Here is a 10441-nt window from a genome sequence, read left to right on the forward strand (position 1 = left end):
TCTGCTTGCATGCTAATATTTCATACTCTGTTAAATATTACATGTTAACAGATACAATATACTCTTTAAATCATACCCACCTAATGTTTTTTATTGTCATTTAGTTTATATAGGACTCTACAAGAAAGCAATAAACTGCAGTGGGGTTCACTTTTACATATGGTGAAGAGGTGAAAGATATGAAAAAATTATTATTTTTTATTGCACACAGGGGGTTACCTAAATAGTAGAACACTCTAGCAATAAGAATATGTGTTTGTATGTTTTATTCTGGTGAACAGGCTGCAAGTGGATATATCAAATAACTGTGTATAGAAAATGCAGCAAATGTTGCAGCTTTTTCAGACGGCATTGTGTAGAGCTTGTTGTTGGTCAGTGCTAATTTTGAGAGCAAATTTTTATGTGGTTTTAGTCATAGTCTATTGCAGGCATAGGCACAGGGCCGGATTAAGAGCCCAGTGGGCATGGTGCTGAAAATTATGATGGGGCCTAATTACAAAATCTTATTGACCAAAAACACTAAAACAGTCACTAAGCGTCATGTACCTGATGGAGATGGTGCTGGAGAGAAACTCATAGAATGCAGCTATGAGAAAACACATACCCTATGCTAATCTCACGCTTTCATCTTTCAAGTAAACCCATACCCCCTAACAGCAGTGTCCAGTAAAGCAGGAAGTCTATGGATTGCGTAAAAGAGTGGGTCACTGACACAAATCACATAACCAGAACTGCCGAAAGAGGCGAACATACACAAAAAGGGGGCATGTCTGTGTCCCCATGTCTCCCAGTCCCTTAGTGTCTGTGTCCCCAATTCTCCCAGTGTCCCCATGACACTAGGGTACATTGAGAGACATTGGGGCACTGGGAGACATGGGGACACTGAGACACTAGGGACAGTCAGATTTTTGGGGACACTGGGTGACATGGGGACACTGGGAGACATGGGGGACTGAGACACTGTGATACATAGGGGACACTGTGATATATAGGGGACACTGGAGACTTGATAAAGACCTGGGTACAGGTCAAAACGTTGCGGTGTCCAATAAACCTGCTTAAATCTATCACAGTGAGTGCCTGAAAGTCTTTTATACTTGGGGACACTGAGACACTTGGGGGCACTGTGAGACTAGGGGATTCTGAGAGACTAGGGGACACTGAGACACTAAGGACACTGAGACACTAAGGACACTGAGACACTACGGACACTGAGACACTACGGACACTGAGACACTAAGGACACTGAGACACTACGGACACAGAGACACCAGGGATACTGGGAGACATGGGGCACTGAGACACGCTGATACATAGAGACACCAGGGACTCTCTATGTGATACATAGGGGACACTGGAGACTTGAGTGCCTGAGATTTTTCTTTTATACTAGGGGACACTGAGACACTGGGAGACATTGGGACACTGAGACACTGGGAGACTAGGGGACCTTGGGAGACTAGGAAACACTGAGGCACTAGGGACACTGGCACACTACGGACACTGAGAGACACCAGGGACACTAAGATACTAGGGACACTGGCTGGGAGACATGGGGACACTGGGAGTGCCCCATATCTCCCAAGTCTCAAAGTCACCCAGTGTCCCCATGTCACCCTGTGTCCACCAGTGTCTCCATGTCTCTCAGTGTCCCCTAGTTTCTCAGTGTCCCCATGTCGCCCAGTGTCCCCTAGTGTTTGTATCCCCATGTCTCCCAGTGTCCCTTAGAGTCTGTGTCCCCATGTCTTCCAGTGTCCCGATGTCACTAGGGCATTAGGGGACACAGAGACATTGGGACACTGTGAGACATGGGGACACTCAGAGACTGGGAGAAACATGGGGATACTGAGATACATGGGGACTCTGGGAGACTAGGGGACTCTGGGAGACTAGGGACACAGCCACTAGGGAGACATGGGGACACAGAGACACCAGGGACACTGGGAGACATGGGGACACTCAGAGACTTAGAGAAACATGGGGATACTGAGATACATGGGGACTCTGGGAGACTAGGGGACTCTGGGAGACTAGGGGACTCTGGGAGACTAGGGACACAGCCACTAGGGAGACATGGGGACACAGAGACACCAGGGACACTGGGAGACATGGGGACACTGAGAGACTAGGGGCCACTGGGAGACGTGGGGTCACTAGTGTCTCAGGGTCCCCATGTTCCCCAGTGTCCTAATGTCTTACCGTCCCCATGTCTCGCAGGCTCGGAGCTGCTGTCTGGACTCTCTGCGCAGAGCTGCCTTCCCGTGGGTCTGTGAGTAGAGAGAGGCAGGGAGAGAGATGCTGTAACTTCTTATACCTGCCTCTCTCCACACAAACAGCGACCCCTACTGGCCGGTGCTGTTATTGCAGAATAATCTCTGTTTATACTGAGACAGACATTTGTATTGCCGGTATTACTGCAATACCGGCACTGGCTAGGCAGCCTCAAATACCTGAGAAATACTTATGAGAAATACCTGGCAACCCTAAGAAATACATGAGAAATACCTGGCAACCCTAAGAGTAGCGTGTGTAAAAAAAATAAATAAAAATAAATCAAATTATTTTGTTTAAATCAATGGGCCTATTCCATGGGCCTGGGCCTGGAGCTGCAGCTCCATCAGCCTCTATGTTAATCCGGCCCTGCATAGGCAATCTTCGGCACTCTAGATGTTTTGGACTACACTTCCCATGATGCTTTGCCAGCATTATGGGTGTAAGAGCGATATGGGGGATGTAGTCCACATCATCTGGAGTGCCAAAGGTTGCCTATCCCTGGTCTATTGACTGAAATGCCATTAACATGGTTATTCACTAAATTCACAGGGTTATTTATTAAGGTGAGAATTCAAAGTGAATTACAAATTTTAGGCCATAATAGCCAATCAGGGAACATACCAGGCGTCGAGAATTTTTCCAGTTGAGATATTTTGTCCTGAAATTTGAATTCCACTTTATTGAATATGCCTGTTAGTTTTAGTCATACTTTAGTGATCTGAAATGTTTTAGTTGGCTAACTATCATAAGATACTAGTCAACTAAATCTACAGGAGATTCAGTCAACTAAAATCTAATGGGTTTAGTTAAAGTGTAATGCACTATTTAAGCATTTCGGTAGAATTTCCAATCTCTTCAAATATTGATAAAATCGTCCCACCCTAACATTCTAAACATCTAGTTTCCATTAGTTGATGGAAATGTCATTAATTAATTTCTGACAATCTATTGCGAAACGTTTTCATCAAAAATTAAATTAACACTGTTGTTGATTTGAATTACATTTTAAATGTTAAATCCATGGAAAGTCACTGAACATGGCAGAAATGAATACTTGGGGCGCTCATTGAGAAGAAATCTAAGGCTTCCTTTTAGACAAAGGTTTTATTTCAATTAGATATTATGTCACAGATTAGATAGGAGATTATGACAGATACAACAAAATAATATATTTATACTGTCCTAAAACAGTCACTTTATTACTTTTTCTTACTCTTACAACTAATCTCATAGCCAAAACTCCCATTTACGCATGGATTATTTGGTCAGATTTCTCGCAGCTTGTTTTCCGTGGAAATGTGATTTATTGTTTATTTTTTTTATCAGCAAGGGGTTGATGTGTGCAATTAAAATGCTATTATCTATAGAGGAGGAAGCATAATTTTGAAGACTAATATTTTTCACATGGTACATTTCCTTAAGTGATTGACCATATTGAATAAACACTGCCTGCGGAAAGAGAATGTTTCTTCTTAATACGAATATATTCAAACATTCAAACTCCGATTACTTAAGTTTATAATTTATATATATCTCAAACAGGGAAGTAATTTGAACAAGGTTGGATGAGCACTAAGGCAGTGAATTGCATCAAGCACAACTACTAATGGAGCACTGGGTAAATCTCTGCATGTAAATGTACCCCCTATCTACAGACATTAGCAAATATTAGAATTACTGCAATTATAAGTTAAATACTTCAGCTGAATAAAATAAAGATATAATATCCTAAAAGCAACATATTAATGAGAGTTTATCATCTTTGAAATTCTTGAAGAATCCTAATTTCTAATGAAGTTCTAAATATTTTTAGCGGGGGGGGGGGGGGCAGGGCCTGACCGCCGGCGGGAACAGACGCGCTTCGTCTGAGCTCCCGCTCCAGGGCCTGAAAGATGGCGCAAATTGGAGGCAAACAGCGACCACCAAGCCACGCCGGATCCACACTGGCCCCCAGGAGCCCGATGGGGCCCAGAGCTGGATGGAGCTTGAGCCGGGTTGAGACGGCCGCTCTCTCGGGTCTCCGGCTGTGGCCGTGCTCCCCCCCCCCCCTCTGGACCGGGGGGGTGATCCGGTCTGCAAGGGCATTGAGCAGTGTGTCAACTTGGGGCCTAAACACCCGCCCTGGCGAGGAATATTCACCGGTGACGATCCACAAAATGGCCGCTGCACACCAGCCATGTGCGTGAGCTGCTGGAACGATCAAGCTGACTGGGGGGAAACCATCACCAGACCACCAGGATAGCCTAACCCAGGCCTCTGCTGACGAACTAAGCTGGCAAGACTAAGGTACAGGCTGTGGGCAAATAATAAGGGGAAAAGAGGCATCCACAAAACCGGACCCTATTGAACCGCCCCTATACAGCAGATCCACAGGGGTCACCAGACCTTGGCACTGCCAAACCTGACAAGACAAGTCAGAGGGAACAACGAGACACCCACCCTGCATCCAGCTAGACATGGCACACCCTACCAGCCCACCAGCCCTACTGTCCCACAAAACCACGACTACCGCTACAAGCCAACGAACAGCGCAGGATGACTAAACTGCACCACCAGGGCACAAGCGGCACTCACCAGGCAAACGAAGAGCAGCAAGAGCCACAGGAGAACTTCCCGCTGGCCAGCCTCGGTGCCGACGCAAGCACAGATGACCCCACAAACCCTGCTCAACTTAGCGGACTCATGCAACTTAGCTGGAACCCAGGGACATTGAACTACGCTCATTCTTAGTATCACTAACTTCAACTGTGCTCAGCCAGACGCACTGCATTCAACCCACACAGCATGCTTTACACACTATATTAAGCGAGGAAAACAATCTAGAATGCCACACTAGCAAACTTTAGGGCTCAGACACCCACTTTAACTCATGACAAGCGTCACCAAACTTAACCCTAATGTAAAGATGTATAAAACATTGAATTTGAGGCATTCCAATAATCTGCTAACATGTTCAAACTAGAGCCAATCACTCAGTGCCCAGGGCACACACGTCAGTATAGATAACCTGAGTGCTAAGCTATGGTGATTTTCTCAACTACTGACAAATATCACTCTACTAGTGTTATCCGTTTGTTGTTTGTTACTCATGCCATACCATTGTATTTACCTGTCTACTAAATTCCTGGCGATAGCTATTGTGGAATGTCCAGAAAATTTTTATCTGTATAATCTATGCACACAAAAAATAAAGAATTTAAAAAATATATATATTTTTAGCGTAGTTGTCACCTAGAGGTTATATGACAAACTGCACCCTCTTCCACAGTATGAGTTAGGACTTAAATCCAATGTGCATACCCCATACAATATGAGCTTGCTGATTATACTCTTAGGTAAAATAACAAGATATTCAGAAATGCAAAACCATGGTTCTGTTCATAACTGCAATAGTTTCCAAGCTGTACACCCATGCTCTACCCAAATATATATCAAGTGGTCATGTAATAAGACAGAACATCAAGGTCCCTGTAATTAATGCATAATGACACTAATAGTTGTATGCACCTAGCATGTGTGATGGTATTTTTTAAAGGACACAAGACAAATTAGGTGGAAAGCATATATATCAGTCATCAGGAATCCAGATGGGATAATAACTTGGTCAGGAGAAAAGCTGGAAACCGTGGATATCAAGACCTAAAAAACACTTACTATTATTGAACAATTACAAACAAAATCCTTATGAGTCAGGGCTTGATGAGTGTCAAGAACAAAGTCCAGGATGAAACACATAGCATCCATAAGTACATCATGAAGATGGCTGAGACAACAACAGATAGAGGATGCAGAAAAGGATAAACATCTCCATGGGATGTACCACTGGCAGATGGTGGACATGGCTCACATAATGAAATTATACCACAGGTTGGAGAAAGTAGGACTGAAAGACAGCACTGAGGCATTCAACATAGAAACACAGCAACAGCTACTCAGCAACACTTCAATTGATGGTTTACCGCATCAGACAGGACCAAGGTGCAGACTAAGCAAAGAGACCTCTAAAACAATCCAGCGCAAAGTAGCAAGGTGCAAGATGCTTGGAGGTTGAGTATACACTGACAAGAACAACCAAATTGCTGAAAAGTGTATGAAAACATCTGCACAGAATATGGGCTGTACATGCCTAAGTCCAGATGGGAGATAACACAAAGGGTAGTTGAGAATGACAGAGCTAAGAACCTGTGGGACTTCCAGATCCAGACAGGCAACCAAGCCCTCATCCTCAGTCCATAGAATTCCTAGGATTCAATATAGAGGCAGTCCAAGGGACCCTAAGCTTACCGCCCACGAAGACCAAAACCATCAAGAAGGAGATTCGCAGAACGTTGGCTCGCCCAACGCTCACCTTGAGATAACTGGCCAGGATAATTGGACTCCTCTCAGCCTCCATACAAGCGATCTTCCCGGGACCTCTGAGACTAAAAGCCTCTCAGCTACACTCAGGTCACTCCTACTCCGACTACGTTCCACTCGATCATACAGCCAAGGAAGAACTCAGTTGGTGGCTGCACCACATGGAAGCGTGGAACGGCAGAGCAATCTTCGGTACCGCCCCAGATTGCATAATAGAATCCGATGCCAGCACACAAGGTTGGGGACACGTTGTGGTCATACCTCCACAGGCGGAAGATGGTCCCAATCGGAAAGGGAACTACACATCAACAGCCTGGAACTCATGGCAGGATCATTCGCTCTGAAAAGCCTCTTAGGTCCCACGACACATTGCTCCATCATATTGAGGATGGACAACATATCGGCAGTACGCTACATCAACCGCCTCGGCGGCACCAGGTCCAAATTATTGGCAGATTTAGCAACAGAATTCTGGCAATTTTGCTTGGAGCGCAACATATCAGTACGAGCCGAATACATCCCCGGGCTCTCGAATACCGTAGCGGATTGGAACTCCGCGGGGCGTTCCTACGGCTACAAACGCTTTGGGGCTCAACATACATAGACCTGTTTGCGTCTCGATTGAATACGAAACTCCCAGAGTTCTTCAGCTCGAGACCAGATCCGGAGGCTTTAGCTACGGACACATTTCTACAACCATGGCCGAACAGACGACTGTACGCATTCCCCCCTTTCACTCTGCTGGCCCGGACCTTGGTACACCTCAACCGTTCATGGACATCCCTGGTTCTCATAACGCCATTCTAGACAGCGCGGCCTTGGTTCCCTTCACTCATGGAAATGTCTATAGACCTTCCCAGACTGCTTCCCGAGAATCCACATCTCCTTTCAGACCCCGAAGGGAACCCACATCCACTGATGATGCAAGGCCAACTCAAGTTGTTAGCGTGGCTCCTTTCCGGGGACCCTGGTTCGTGCAAGACGTTCCACAATCAACTCTCGAACTACTGGCGGGAGCCTTGGCTCCAGGAACAAGGAGATCCTACAGTCGGGCTTGGAACTCATGGAGTGGTTGGTGCATGGAACAACAAGTGGATCCCGTATGTGCCCCTGTGAACTACCTGTTACGTTTTCTTACACTTCTATATGACCAAGGTCTAGCGTACCGGACTATTAATGTCTACAGATCAGCTATCTCCGCTGGACCCAAGGGTATAGAAGGATCCCCAGCAGGTAAATACCTCCTGGTATGCAGACTCTTACGTGGCGTTAGATTTGCAAGACCACCACAACCTTGAGATACATCAGTATGGGACGTGAACCTAGTCTTAACCGTATTGGAAAAATGGCCACAGAACTCAAATCTCACACAACTATCAGCGAAATTGGCCATGCTCTTCTGCCTGATATCATGCAAAAGAGTTTCAGATGTCCGAGCATTGGATGTTGATGCACACTCATTTACCCCAACAGGAGTGACATTCAACATCTCCAGACATACTAAATCAACAATCTCATCAGTGTCATACCCAGCATTCCCTCACAATGCAAACCTATGTCCAGTTGCCTGTCTCAAAGAATACAAGAAACGGACACAGGCATTTCGAAGCACTAGGCATCGTGAATTGTTTCTGGCAATTAACACGCCACACCAACCAGTATCTACGGTAACAATAGCCTGATGGGTGAGATGGATAATGACCTTTGCGAATATAGATACCTCCATATATGGGGCACACTCCACTAGAGGAGCCATGGCCTCTAAGGCTTTTACTTTGGGATGCAGATTAGAAGACCTTTTGAGAACGGCAGACTGGTCCCGCGAATCCACCTTCAAGGAATATTATTTTCATCCTACAGACCATGTATCATCAACCGTTATTGCACAGCTTTAAACTAGCATAATATGAGCCTCCGTGTCCTTTAATAAAATTACCAGATTTTACTAATTACATGACGTAAAGTCACAATTTTTAAAGGACACGGAGGCGAATATTAGCTTACCCGGTAAGTATCTCATTTTCTACCAACTAAAAGAAAATAATTAATTCCCACCCTGGTAAGTCTTAGAATTGAGAGTCATTGTTGGGTTTTGTCTAGATTCAATTTGGTTATGTATGACGTAAATATATTGCATACAGTAGCAACTACAGCATGTAATTTAGTCTGTAGACAATAACATATAGTACGAATTATTCAGTATCACCGTGACAAATAGTCTCTAGACCACATTTTACCATTTCCTTTCTCTATCCCATTTCAGCTTGATGCGCAACAGTCAACGTCATGGATAACCAGTTATCCTCACAGTTCCCGCGGATAAGTTCACCAGATCCATTTCATATGGAGGAGTTCGACACAACGACGACCGGATATGTTGTTCCAGTTTTGTTACTCAAGTTTAATAGTGGATTAAGCTTCGGCCTGACCAAAGAAAGAGGGAGAGTTAAGGTCACATGGGTGGTTATTGATATGTGGACTGTTCCCATTGGTTAAGGGGCTATGATGCTATGTTAAGCCTTTGAGTACTTGTTTTCTATGGATGTCTTATACCTTCTCTTTGCTGCTGAGGTATAATAAAGAGGGAGATAAGCATAATATTCGCCTCCGTGTCCTTTATAAAATCATGACTTTACATCATGTAATTAGTAAAATCTGGTAATTTGCAGAGAGGTTTCTACTGCAAGGGAATCTGGGGATTTGCCTCATTCCATTTTAAACATGGATACTTTAGAGTTTATGTTTGATGTATACAACAGCTTTGAAACACAACTCAGGAAGAGGAGCAAAGCCAGTGAACCACTTATGGACAGCTGTTTTTTTGTTAATGCAACTCATCAGCATGAGGTTGGTTACTGGCTTGACGGGTGTGTGTGCAGGTCTGTGTTTAACAATGTATTGACTAGCCAATGTCTTCAGGTGGAAGGGGTTTTCAATCACAATTTTTCCCCACCATAACTTTCTTGGTTTCTGCTTCGCAAGTAAAGTCAAGCCTCAAAAGCTAGCCAGTATCCAACCTCATGCTTATGAGTTGCATTAACAACGAAACAGCTGTCCATGAGTGGTTCACTGGCTTTGTATCTCTTCCTGAGTTGTGTTTCAAAGTTGTTGCATACAGCAAACAAACTCTCTAACGAATCCATGTTTAAAATGGAATGAGGCAAAAATGTAATTCTTTGTTGAACCAATTTGCATGTGCCCTCCCAGAATCCTTTGCGGTAGTAACATCACTGCAAATGTAAGATTTCTGTGGGAAAAGCAAGTCTTATGGCTTGACTGGTGTGCAGATATGTGTTTAACAACGTATTAACTATAGTATGTAAATGGGGGGGCGTGGCTTGGAAGCCGTCGGAGATGGACGCTTAACTTCGGAGCTCCGACCCGCGCAGCATTGTAAGCAGCACTAAACGCAGCAATACTCTCCCGATGGGGCGCACCAAACGGGCAGACACCCACCAGACCCCCAGGAGACCGCTGAACAGCCCGCACGCCGGATCCCTGGACGGCTACTTACAAACACCGAGCAGCCAGCCACGCGGCGCACAAGGCCCCAAGATGGCCGACAGCCAGTACTCACCGCCGGAGACGGAACCCCATGCCCTATCCCTAGCGGACATAAGAGCAGATATCAGGGCCCTTACTGCAACCATGAAGGACGACCTCAAAAGCACCTCAGACACGCTCCATGAGGCAATTAGAGCGGAGGTCGCCATTTTGGGAAGCGAACTGGCAGCACAAGGCAGCCGCATTCAGACCCTGGAGGCCTCAGAACAGGCAATGTCTAGCCGCGTAGAGGCTAATAACCTAGCAA

At 45.2% G+C, this 10441-nt stretch overlaps 1 long non-coding RNA gene across 1 annotated transcript in view; it reads left to right on the forward strand.

Moving 5' to 3' along the window:
• The window catches only part of LOC134593414 (uncharacterized), a 29552-nt gene extending 20561 nt beyond the window's left edge, over window positions 1-8991 (forward strand). Inside the window, exon 3 of the long non-coding RNA XR_010089904.1 lies at window positions 8894-8991. This is a non-coding gene — a long non-coding RNA (uncharacterized LOC134593414). The remainder of the gene's footprint in view (window positions 1-8893) is intronic.
• The last annotated feature ends 1450 nt before the right edge of the window (window positions 8992-10441 follow it).

The sequence above is a fragment of the Pelobates fuscus genome, chromosome 1 (assembly GCF_036172605.1).
Source record: "Pelobates fuscus isolate aPelFus1 chromosome 1, aPelFus1.pri, whole genome shotgun sequence".
In the NCBI taxonomy this organism is placed as follows: domain Eukaryota; kingdom Metazoa; phylum Chordata; class Amphibia; order Anura; family Pelobatidae; genus Pelobates; species Pelobates fuscus.